Here is a 9444-nt window from a genome sequence, read left to right as displayed (position 1 = left end):
AGTAACTTTGGACGTGAATGGTGTTCTTACGCCTGTGATATGGAGTGCACAGCTTTACTTTAAGATTACCAAGTCAGAAATAAGTGAACGAAAGTAACTGAAGTTAACAATTCTTAAGAGAAAATTATACTTCATTTAAATGAGGCCAAGATTCAATTAGGATCGTTGCACCATTAATGATGATGATGATACATCCTCTGTTCAAAGCACTACTACATACTTCTTGAACTCACTAAGATGGAACTTATAAGATTATACTTTCTACTAATTTCGTCTAGGTAACAGTTATACCTGCAACATGCTAACCAGGTGGAAATTATACTTCCTAGCTGTTAGCCAGAAGTTCTACTTTCTAAAAATATTATCTAGCCGAAAGTTATACTTTTCTATTATAAGTGGGAGTTATTCTTGTAAAAATCTCCCTTAAGCTGAAAGTTATATTTATGCGTATTGAACTGGATCAGTGATATATATATTTGTACGTATATTATATATATAAAATATACTAGGTATATTAACTAGTCCAATGGCTAAGTCTCTAGGCAAAAAATACTCCAATGCCACTTAAATGTATTTTTTTTAGTCGAAAATCGCCAGGACATCGACATCCTCTTTTTTTGTTACATCCTATTTTTTTTAGTTTTAAATTAATTGAATCAAAACAACAATTTATGTGATTTCAATTTTATTGTAGAGTGGACTATTGAAGGGGTTAAGTATACTCCAGCTATTGACTTGGGTAGAGTAAAAGTATGTTACGTACTATGAAGTTGTATAAAACTGACACTTTGGTTCTAAAGTTAGTTTGTTGTCTTTAATAGACCAAGATGTTAGCGCCAATTTTTGTGGAATGCTGAGTACATTCTTGTCCAAGTTACATACAAAAATGTGTGTAAAAAGGAATTAAAGCAGAAAAAACCCATTTTCCATTAACACAATGAATTAAAGTAAGAATTGCTGTAACATTTAGTCTATTTGCCAGATTTAGCTTCTCTCATTTTTTTTTTTGATCGAAGCCAGCATTTTTTAAATAGTTACAGCAAGTTTCGTTTAAATCTTTTAAGTTATCAGGGTGCTTGGGATGGATTAGAAAGTGCCTGTACTAAAACGTTCGACTGTCTTTCAAGACAGCTCAACCGTATGAATTTTTAAATCTCGGTATAATCTGTCGTTTGTGATATATTATGGTGCTTTTCTTATTTTGACTGGAATTGTTGCATTATTTCTACTTATGATTTTTATCCCAACAGTTGTATACCGTCTTAATACCCGCTTAATGACAATATATGGATTAGAAGTATATTTTGTAGCGATAACTGTGATTCGGGGCCAAGCGATAGATAGGGGCCAATAGAGATATTGGTTGCTTGGCCAAGACGCTTATTGTCGCCAGACGTTTATTTGGTTGACACTCAATTTTGAGAAAGGTGTATGTTACTTAGATTGATTTGCATGGATTTGCTTTCGGTCTGTATTTTTCCAACCACCTGGTAATGTTTCTTAACCGTTTTGATAATTGAGCGAATATCATTGTTGGATTTGAGATATTTATGTGAAGGTGGGCAGATCAGATCAGATATGTAAATATTATTAAAAATTGGTCCAAGAACTCTGTCTTGTAGAACGCTTAAGTAGATTATATATTAAATTGTAATTTTCTTGTAAAGTTGGTTTTGTATTTTTAAAAATTTTGACTTTTGACTATACGTTTTTCGACAGATTCGCTTTTGTCTTCATCAGGAGAATTTTTAATATTTTGTTATTTATTTTAACTACAAAGTCGTTTGTACCATTTTCAGTTTATATAGCAGTTCTTAATTCCAAATTTTACTAAAGACTTGTGTAATGTGTACTGTTTTGTATTGCAGTACGGATGGTTAAGTAATCTCTATGAATATATTCAAGTTTCATGTTGTTGTTGAAATCCTATTAGTGGTTCACTAATAATATATTAGTAGCAATTACTGGTTTTAGTTTATAGAAGAATCAAACATTTTGCTTACAAATGGTAAGACGCTAATTGATCGGCAGGTTATCTTAATTTTCTTGTAGCTTTCCAAAGTTAGTAATCAGCTGATTTCGTTGCTGTCAGTGCCTAGATATATTCCTCAACTAGTCATTTTGTAGATAGTCTCTCTTCTCTTTATTTTGTTCAGTCTCTTGTGTATACAATATTTTCATAAAAATAAATTTGGTGTTAAAAAATCAGAATTTATGAGAAATAAAACCCATTTTTTATTTATTGTTATTGGTTTAATTATCATTTATTTATTTTATAGTTCTCTATTATATTCCCTTTATTAATTGTTTTAGTTCTTTTCTAACAGATTTAATAAAATGTCATGTTTTTCTGCTGTTACTACAGGTAAGTGAGTATTAATTGAATGTTCATTGAAGTACTTTCTATAAATAATAGCTTAAGATATTTGAACTTTTATCTTGCATATTTCAAAAACATTTTTTTAATTTTATTTATATTTGCTGCTATTTATTGTATTAAATCCCTTTTAATCATTTTCAATGAAGTTTAATGAATTTTTCTTCTATGGTTTATGGTTTTTAAAGTTTATTTATTTTTTAAAAATTGTTTACTAAAATCGAAACATTTTATAAATTTATTTAAAAATCATAAAATTATTTTTAAAAATTAAAGATTCATAGAGAAAGTTTGATTAGACAAATATATTTTAATAAGATAAATAAAATAAGAATATATTTGCTTTAAACTTTTGAAAACAATATAAAGAATTACTTGCTTTATATAAATATTTAGATTGTGTATATATTAACATTTGCTTTTAGTTTATTATTAAAATTATATACTTCAATGATTATAACAATAATAACTTTAATATATATTATAATTGCTCGTTAATGTATACAAATATTATTATTTAGTGATATTATTTGTATGATTATGATAGTTTATTTTATATTTTTTAATTAAAATCATCATTTTAATTTAAAAATGAATTGAATTCACAGTAGTTTTTGCTAAATTTAATAATAATTATAATATATAAATATAATATTTTAAATATACATATTATTGTATAGTCTGAAATTAAAATGTATAATTTACACAAATATTATGCATTGTTATTCCATGCTTTTTATGCAATTGTTAGTTATATTATTTATGAATTTTCATTTTAATTTTTTCAAATTATATTTAAATTTGTTTTTTATTAAATAAATTTATATCTAATATATAGTTTCACATTTAGTAAAAATTTTAATATTTCAGTTTTAACAATTAAAGTTAGACATTTAGAGTGAAAATATTAATTAACAATAATTTTATTACTCGTATATTAAAAGTTAAACATTAACATATATTTATATATAAATATTTTTAATTTTTAACATAATATCTGATATAAGAAAATGCAGAATTTTTTTTTAGAATTTATTGTTTAATAAATGTTGAGCGTAAGAGTAATATTATTTTAAAATCATTATTAATTATAAGAAAGTAATTTTTTTAGTAAATAGATAATAATTATAAAATAATCGAGCAATAGTTCTAAAAAATGAAAATGATAAATTCTAACAAATATAAAATTATATACATTAATTTAATAAAGCATTAATTTAATTTAATAATACAGCTTAAAAAATTTGAATTAATTTATTTTTGAAATTTCTCGCATTATTATTTAAAAACAAAAAATAATAATTAATAATAATATTAACTTAATAAACATGAGTATAGCTACTACAAAAATATTTGTGATTTAACAAATATTAAACATTTATGCAGAAATTCAAATTTTATATAATGAAAAACAAAATATAATCTAAATTAAAAATTTAACAAATAATATTTATCATTTTAATAATATCATTTAAATATATATAAAATAGCAAATTGCAAATTAAATGAATATTATTATACTATAATTAGAGATATTATTAAGTAATATAACATTAAAAATTAAATATGATATTTTAAAGAAATAGGATAAATGAATTATAAGTTGTGCTTCTGATACATTAAGTGTTTAAGATTGTGTCATAAAAAATTGAATTATGAATTATTTATTTAATAAAATATATAATAAAGCTATAAACAAAAGAATAAATGTAAAAAAAGTAACATAATAAATACAACTATAATAATAATATATAAAAATAATATAATAAATTATAATAATAGTCATTTTATAAAATGAAAATCATATATTTGAAATATCTATATGTATAATAACACAAATATATGAATATAGGTTCAAATAGTTATCATATAAAAAAAACTAATTATAACATCATGTAGCACAAAAAAATATGTTTCTGCTGCACCAGCGTTTCGAAACGGATCTTGGCCTATTTATAAATTGTTTTCAAGATTCTCAATCTTCTAAAATATATAGACACAATAAAGTTATGCACATTTAAAATCAAGAAATTATTAAATTTTTGAAGAAGAGTGTATTAATACATAATTAATTTTTTAAAATTAAATTTAGTCAAATTTTCTATTAAATTTAATAGATACTGTTAATTTGGAATTGTTGAAAATCCTAAAGCACGATAAAAAATAAAATTCCATTCTAAATTAATTAATGAATATTTTTTCAAAGAGACATTTTAATAAAGATATTGCTTATAATATCTTACAAGTATCCGTCACTTCCAAATGAGGTAATTAGAAAGTAATTAGTACTTTAATGCACTAACCATTTTTTGGTGCTACACATAAAAATATAATTTTATGTAAATATGTAATTTTTTCATTTATTTTTATTTTATAATTTAATTTTTGCTTTTACGCATATTGCAAAAACATTTTTAATAAATTAATTTTTATTTATTATTTTATAGTAATACAGATTATATTTTGTAATAAAAATTAATTATTGAAATTAAAATAAATTTAAAAAAATAAATTTTAATTTAAATCAAAATAATTTTTTAATAAGGTTATACACATTATATAGGAATCTATAAAGTGAAGAAAAAACTAATTATAAAAAATAAATAAATAAAAATAAATTTTTAATGAAGTTATCCTTATTATTTCTATATAAGTTTATTATGAAAAAAATAACATTTTTTTAAGTTGTTAAATCACTTTTATTAATTATAAAAAATAATAATATGTATATGTGTTTTATAAATGCATAAAAAATTAATATAAAAATAGAAGATATAAAGAAATTTATATAAATAAAAAAATATATTAAGATGTAAAATTATGTATACAAATATATATAAGAAAAAAAAATTAAAGTAGTTACAATAAATTAACTGAGACATGCGCCAAGTAAAACAGCATTACAAAGTTTTAATAACAAAATTTATTTAAATTAATTTAGGTATTTTATTTATTACTTACAAACGCTCTATTATCTTACTTTTTAGTTATATACAGTTTTATGCGACTTTTGTGTAATTGCACAAAAAAAACAAACAAATTTAAATTTTTTAAATATTTTATTTTATTTTAAATTACAATTAAAATATTGTTACATATTGTTGCGAAAAACTATTATAATTTTTAATCATTGTTTTATTAATATCAACTATTCTCATTTAAAGCAATTACTTTTTTGTTTTAAACTCCATTTATACTATTTTCATATAAATATATTTTTAGTATATATATGTATATATTTATATATATATATTCAACTGTGAGTTTTGTTTTATTGTGTCAACTATTATTTACTGTTGCTAAAACAAAAACAAAATTTAAATATTTAACTTCCACTTAAAATCTTTTTTAAATATATTTAAAATTAGTTTTTACATAGTTTTATATAGTTTTTAATATAATAATTTATATATTTATTTATACACATTACATTCAAATGCATTTAATTTTTAATTATAGTAATAGTAATAATTATAATAATAATAATAATCATAATAATTGTATAATTATAAATATATGTTTTTAATATAAAATAACAAAAATTGTTGTTTTTCCCTTTGAAGCTTTTTTTATCGTTTATTTTTCTCACACTAATTTTATCAAATTTAAATATGTTTATTTATGATTTAATTTTATCCAATTTAAATTAATTTTAATTAATTTTATTTTTTATTTCAAATAATTTGTAACATATTTTGTGTGTTGAACAATCGGTTTTAGTTATAGTTCAAAAAATTTTTTTTTTGTATTTATAAGAAAAAATGATTAGATTTATTTTTTGTTGTAATATTGAAATTAAATAATTACTTTCACTAAAAAAATTTACATAAAATAATATATTAAATAATTTAAATTTTTATGAATTATTATGATTTAAACAAAAAAATTTATGCATTTTACGCAGAATGCCAAAAATTTATTTAAACTTGTAAAAGTTTATAAATAATTATTTTACCATATGTTTATTCTTTGAACAAAATTTTTTTCGTTTAAATCTTCCAACAGATGATAATGTTAATAAAAAAAGTCCTTATTTGTATATTGTGGTCAATATTCAATATTAATTGTTTCAATAAATTTATTTTTTTTATCCATAAAAACACATAAAAGTAGTTTCTCATAACAGTCATTAAAAAAAAATATTTTTTTAAAGTATTTAGAATAAAAATCCTTTTATATATTTTTCGCAAATAGCTATATGTGTTGTATGTACAAAAAAAAATTTTTTTTTTGACCAATTATTCTGTTTGTACAAATAAGAAAAAACAATTATAATATAATTTAACATATATTAGCTTAAAACATACTTTAATGTATTTTTTATGGAATGGTATATATAAGTAAGAACTTGATTTTAGATTTTTTCATAATTAGAATACAATATTTTTCAATAAATGATTTAGTAATTATTTAATTACTAAATTAATTAAAAATTAATTTAATTTTTGATGAATTACAAATTAACTTAATATTTTATTATAAAAATATGTGAACTAAAAAATTGTAAAAAACCCCTGATCTCATTGATAACCCAGCATAACACGTTTTAAGCTTTTTAAAGTTCTAAATCAAAAATTATATGTGAAGAATCATATAAAAAATTAATTATTTAATTTCAAAATACAACAATTTTTATTTATATATTAAGAATTTTATATTTAATTTTAGAGCAATATTTATTAAAAATTAAATAATTTTGCAAGAGTTTAGTTTAAGAAAATAATATTGAATAAAGTAAAAAATAGAATTTACCGGTAGTGAAGAGAAAGCAAGAAAAAGAAGATAAAAAATATTACGAATTAAAATGGACATAAAGTTAATATAAAGTTACATAAAACTATATTTAAACAATATTGCAAAAAAGCACACAAAAGTATTTAGATATATATGTATATATATTATATTGTATATATATATTTAAATGAATTATAAGAAACAAAGTAGAAAATTGTTATTATAACTTAATAGCCAAACTTAGAAGAAACTACGATATAAACTCTTAATTACTTTAAATCATCGGTATCTTCAATGAGATCGGCCATTTCTTCCCAGTCGTTGTTTGTTGAACGTGTGCGCAGATTTGATATTGTCGGTAATTCGTCGTCAGTATCCGCACCAATATTGATACTTGTTAATGTACCAATGCCGCCGCCTCCATCACCACCACTTTCACTAACCACTTCGTAATCCTTTAATTCAGCCTCTAAATCTTTTTCCCATTGTTCCTCTGTATGTGCGGAAGAAAAAAATAAAAGAAAACCAATGTTTCTATATATTAAAAAAATTTTCAATTCATTCAAATTCGAAAACACATATAATAAAACACTATAAGATTATTATTAAAAATCATTTGAGTTAATAATATAATTATTATTCTAGAAATTTATATACAATAATTAACTCAGTTTTAATAAAATTTAAATAAAATTTAGCAAATACTACTATTTTAATAATACTATTATTTTTATTTAAGTTAAAATAATTCTAAATTAAAATGATCAGTAAAAAGCTAAAATATATAAAAGAAAAGCATTATCTTAATTAAAGATATAAGCAGTAAATATATGCTATGAGATTAGAAAATATAAAAAAATTATTGCATACATATAAATAAATTTTTTATATACAGAATATATATATATATTATATAAAGAATAAGGCATATATATTTAAATATTTAAAATATTCATTACAATTATATTTAAAAACATTGAAATATTTTATAATAATTATAATAATAGAATAGAAATAGTTGATAGTTATATATCAGTGACAGTCAGTCTTAAACGACATATGCTATAGTTAAACATAAAACAGACTTGTTGTGATAAGTAGATACCACTATTGAAAATAAGAAACTCTTTTTTTGTAAATATTTCTTTGCTATACAGTATATTGCATTCTACATTAAAAGTACCCGAATTATTTAATACAACACAAATAAAAAACAATCAATCAGACTCTCATCTCAAAGTAGGATCTAATGAATATACCAATGTCTATTTTTTCTTATCTCATTTTTCGAACATTATAAATTCCTTAAAGTGAAAGCTTTAGTTTCGGAAATAGAAAAAATTTAGATTGGCCCTACCGGTTGTTTACGGATTGTGTAACATCACAAAATTGGATTGTTATAAGATTAGGATTGATAATGTTGAAAGTGAATATTATATATGTATTTATAGAATTGAAACAAAAAATCAATATAATTCATTTTTCTTTTTTACTTGATTTATTATATAGCACTATATGTACATCTTAAACTTAAATTTTATGTCAAGTTTAATTTTTATTTTCTGTCAAACTCATTCTCCTTCGATTATGTAGAAGGATTTATTTATATCTTTTCATCTGTACTGACAGTTAAGTGCTCAAATATTTATTTATAAAGGAAACATTTATTTATAAAAACTAATATACTAATTTGTACATTGTTTGTCAACTGCTGTATAAAAGTCTTAATTTCATATCCGATAAATAAAAAGATGGTACATATATATTTTGTGAATGTAGGTTAGACCACTAATGTTATAGATATTGTATTTATAAGTTTAATACATTAATCACTAATATTTTCTCTTGAGTTCTAACTAAATAAGTAAATAATACTCTTAAATTTCAAAAAATGTTTTGATTAATTTTTATACTTTACAAGAATGCAAAAAAAATTTTGATAGGTTTCCGAAAAGTATTTTTTTAACATGCTTCTGTTAAACCCTTAACCTTTTGAGTTAGTTTCCAAAATGATTAATTTACCTGCCAAATTAAATTAATTTTCTTGAGTAGCACCTAAGCAGAGTCCTTGACAGACACTTATTCTTTTTGGTATACGTATTGTTACTGAAACATAATCTTAAGAAAAGTTATAAAAATTTATTAATAATTTTCATTTTTCCTTTTGGAGAAATATAGTTTAAGTACATATACGAAATCGAATACCAATTGGACCTAAGATAAATTATACTACATTATATATATATACTATATTATATTATACAATATATATTACATTGTGTATATAAGAATATTTTATGTAAATACAAATGTAGAATATATATATATAATAT

At 20.8% G+C, this 9444-nt stretch overlaps 1 long non-coding RNA gene across 1 annotated transcript; it reads right to left on the bottom strand.

Moving 5' to 3' along the window:
• Positions 1 to 6846: 6846 nt before the first annotated feature.
• On the bottom strand, positions 6847 to 9228 carry LOC119668024. Its single transcript, XR_005251456.1, has 3 exons — positions 9134 to 9228; positions 7385 to 7604; positions 6847 to 6940 (listed from the first exon to the last, which is right to left on the bottom strand). It is a non-coding gene; the product is annotated as an uncharacterized LOC119668024 (long non-coding RNA).
• Between the last annotated feature and the right edge of the window lie 216 nt (positions 9229 to 9444).

The sequence above is a fragment of the Teleopsis dalmanni genome, chromosome 1 (genome assembly GCF_002237135.1).
Source record: "Teleopsis dalmanni isolate 2A chromosome 1, ASM223713v2, whole genome shotgun sequence".
NCBI classification, from domain to species: domain Eukaryota; kingdom Metazoa; phylum Arthropoda; class Insecta; order Diptera; family Diopsidae; genus Teleopsis; species Teleopsis dalmanni.
Note: the sequence above shows the minus strand (reverse complement) of the source record. Positions and strands in the feature narration are given on the sequence as shown.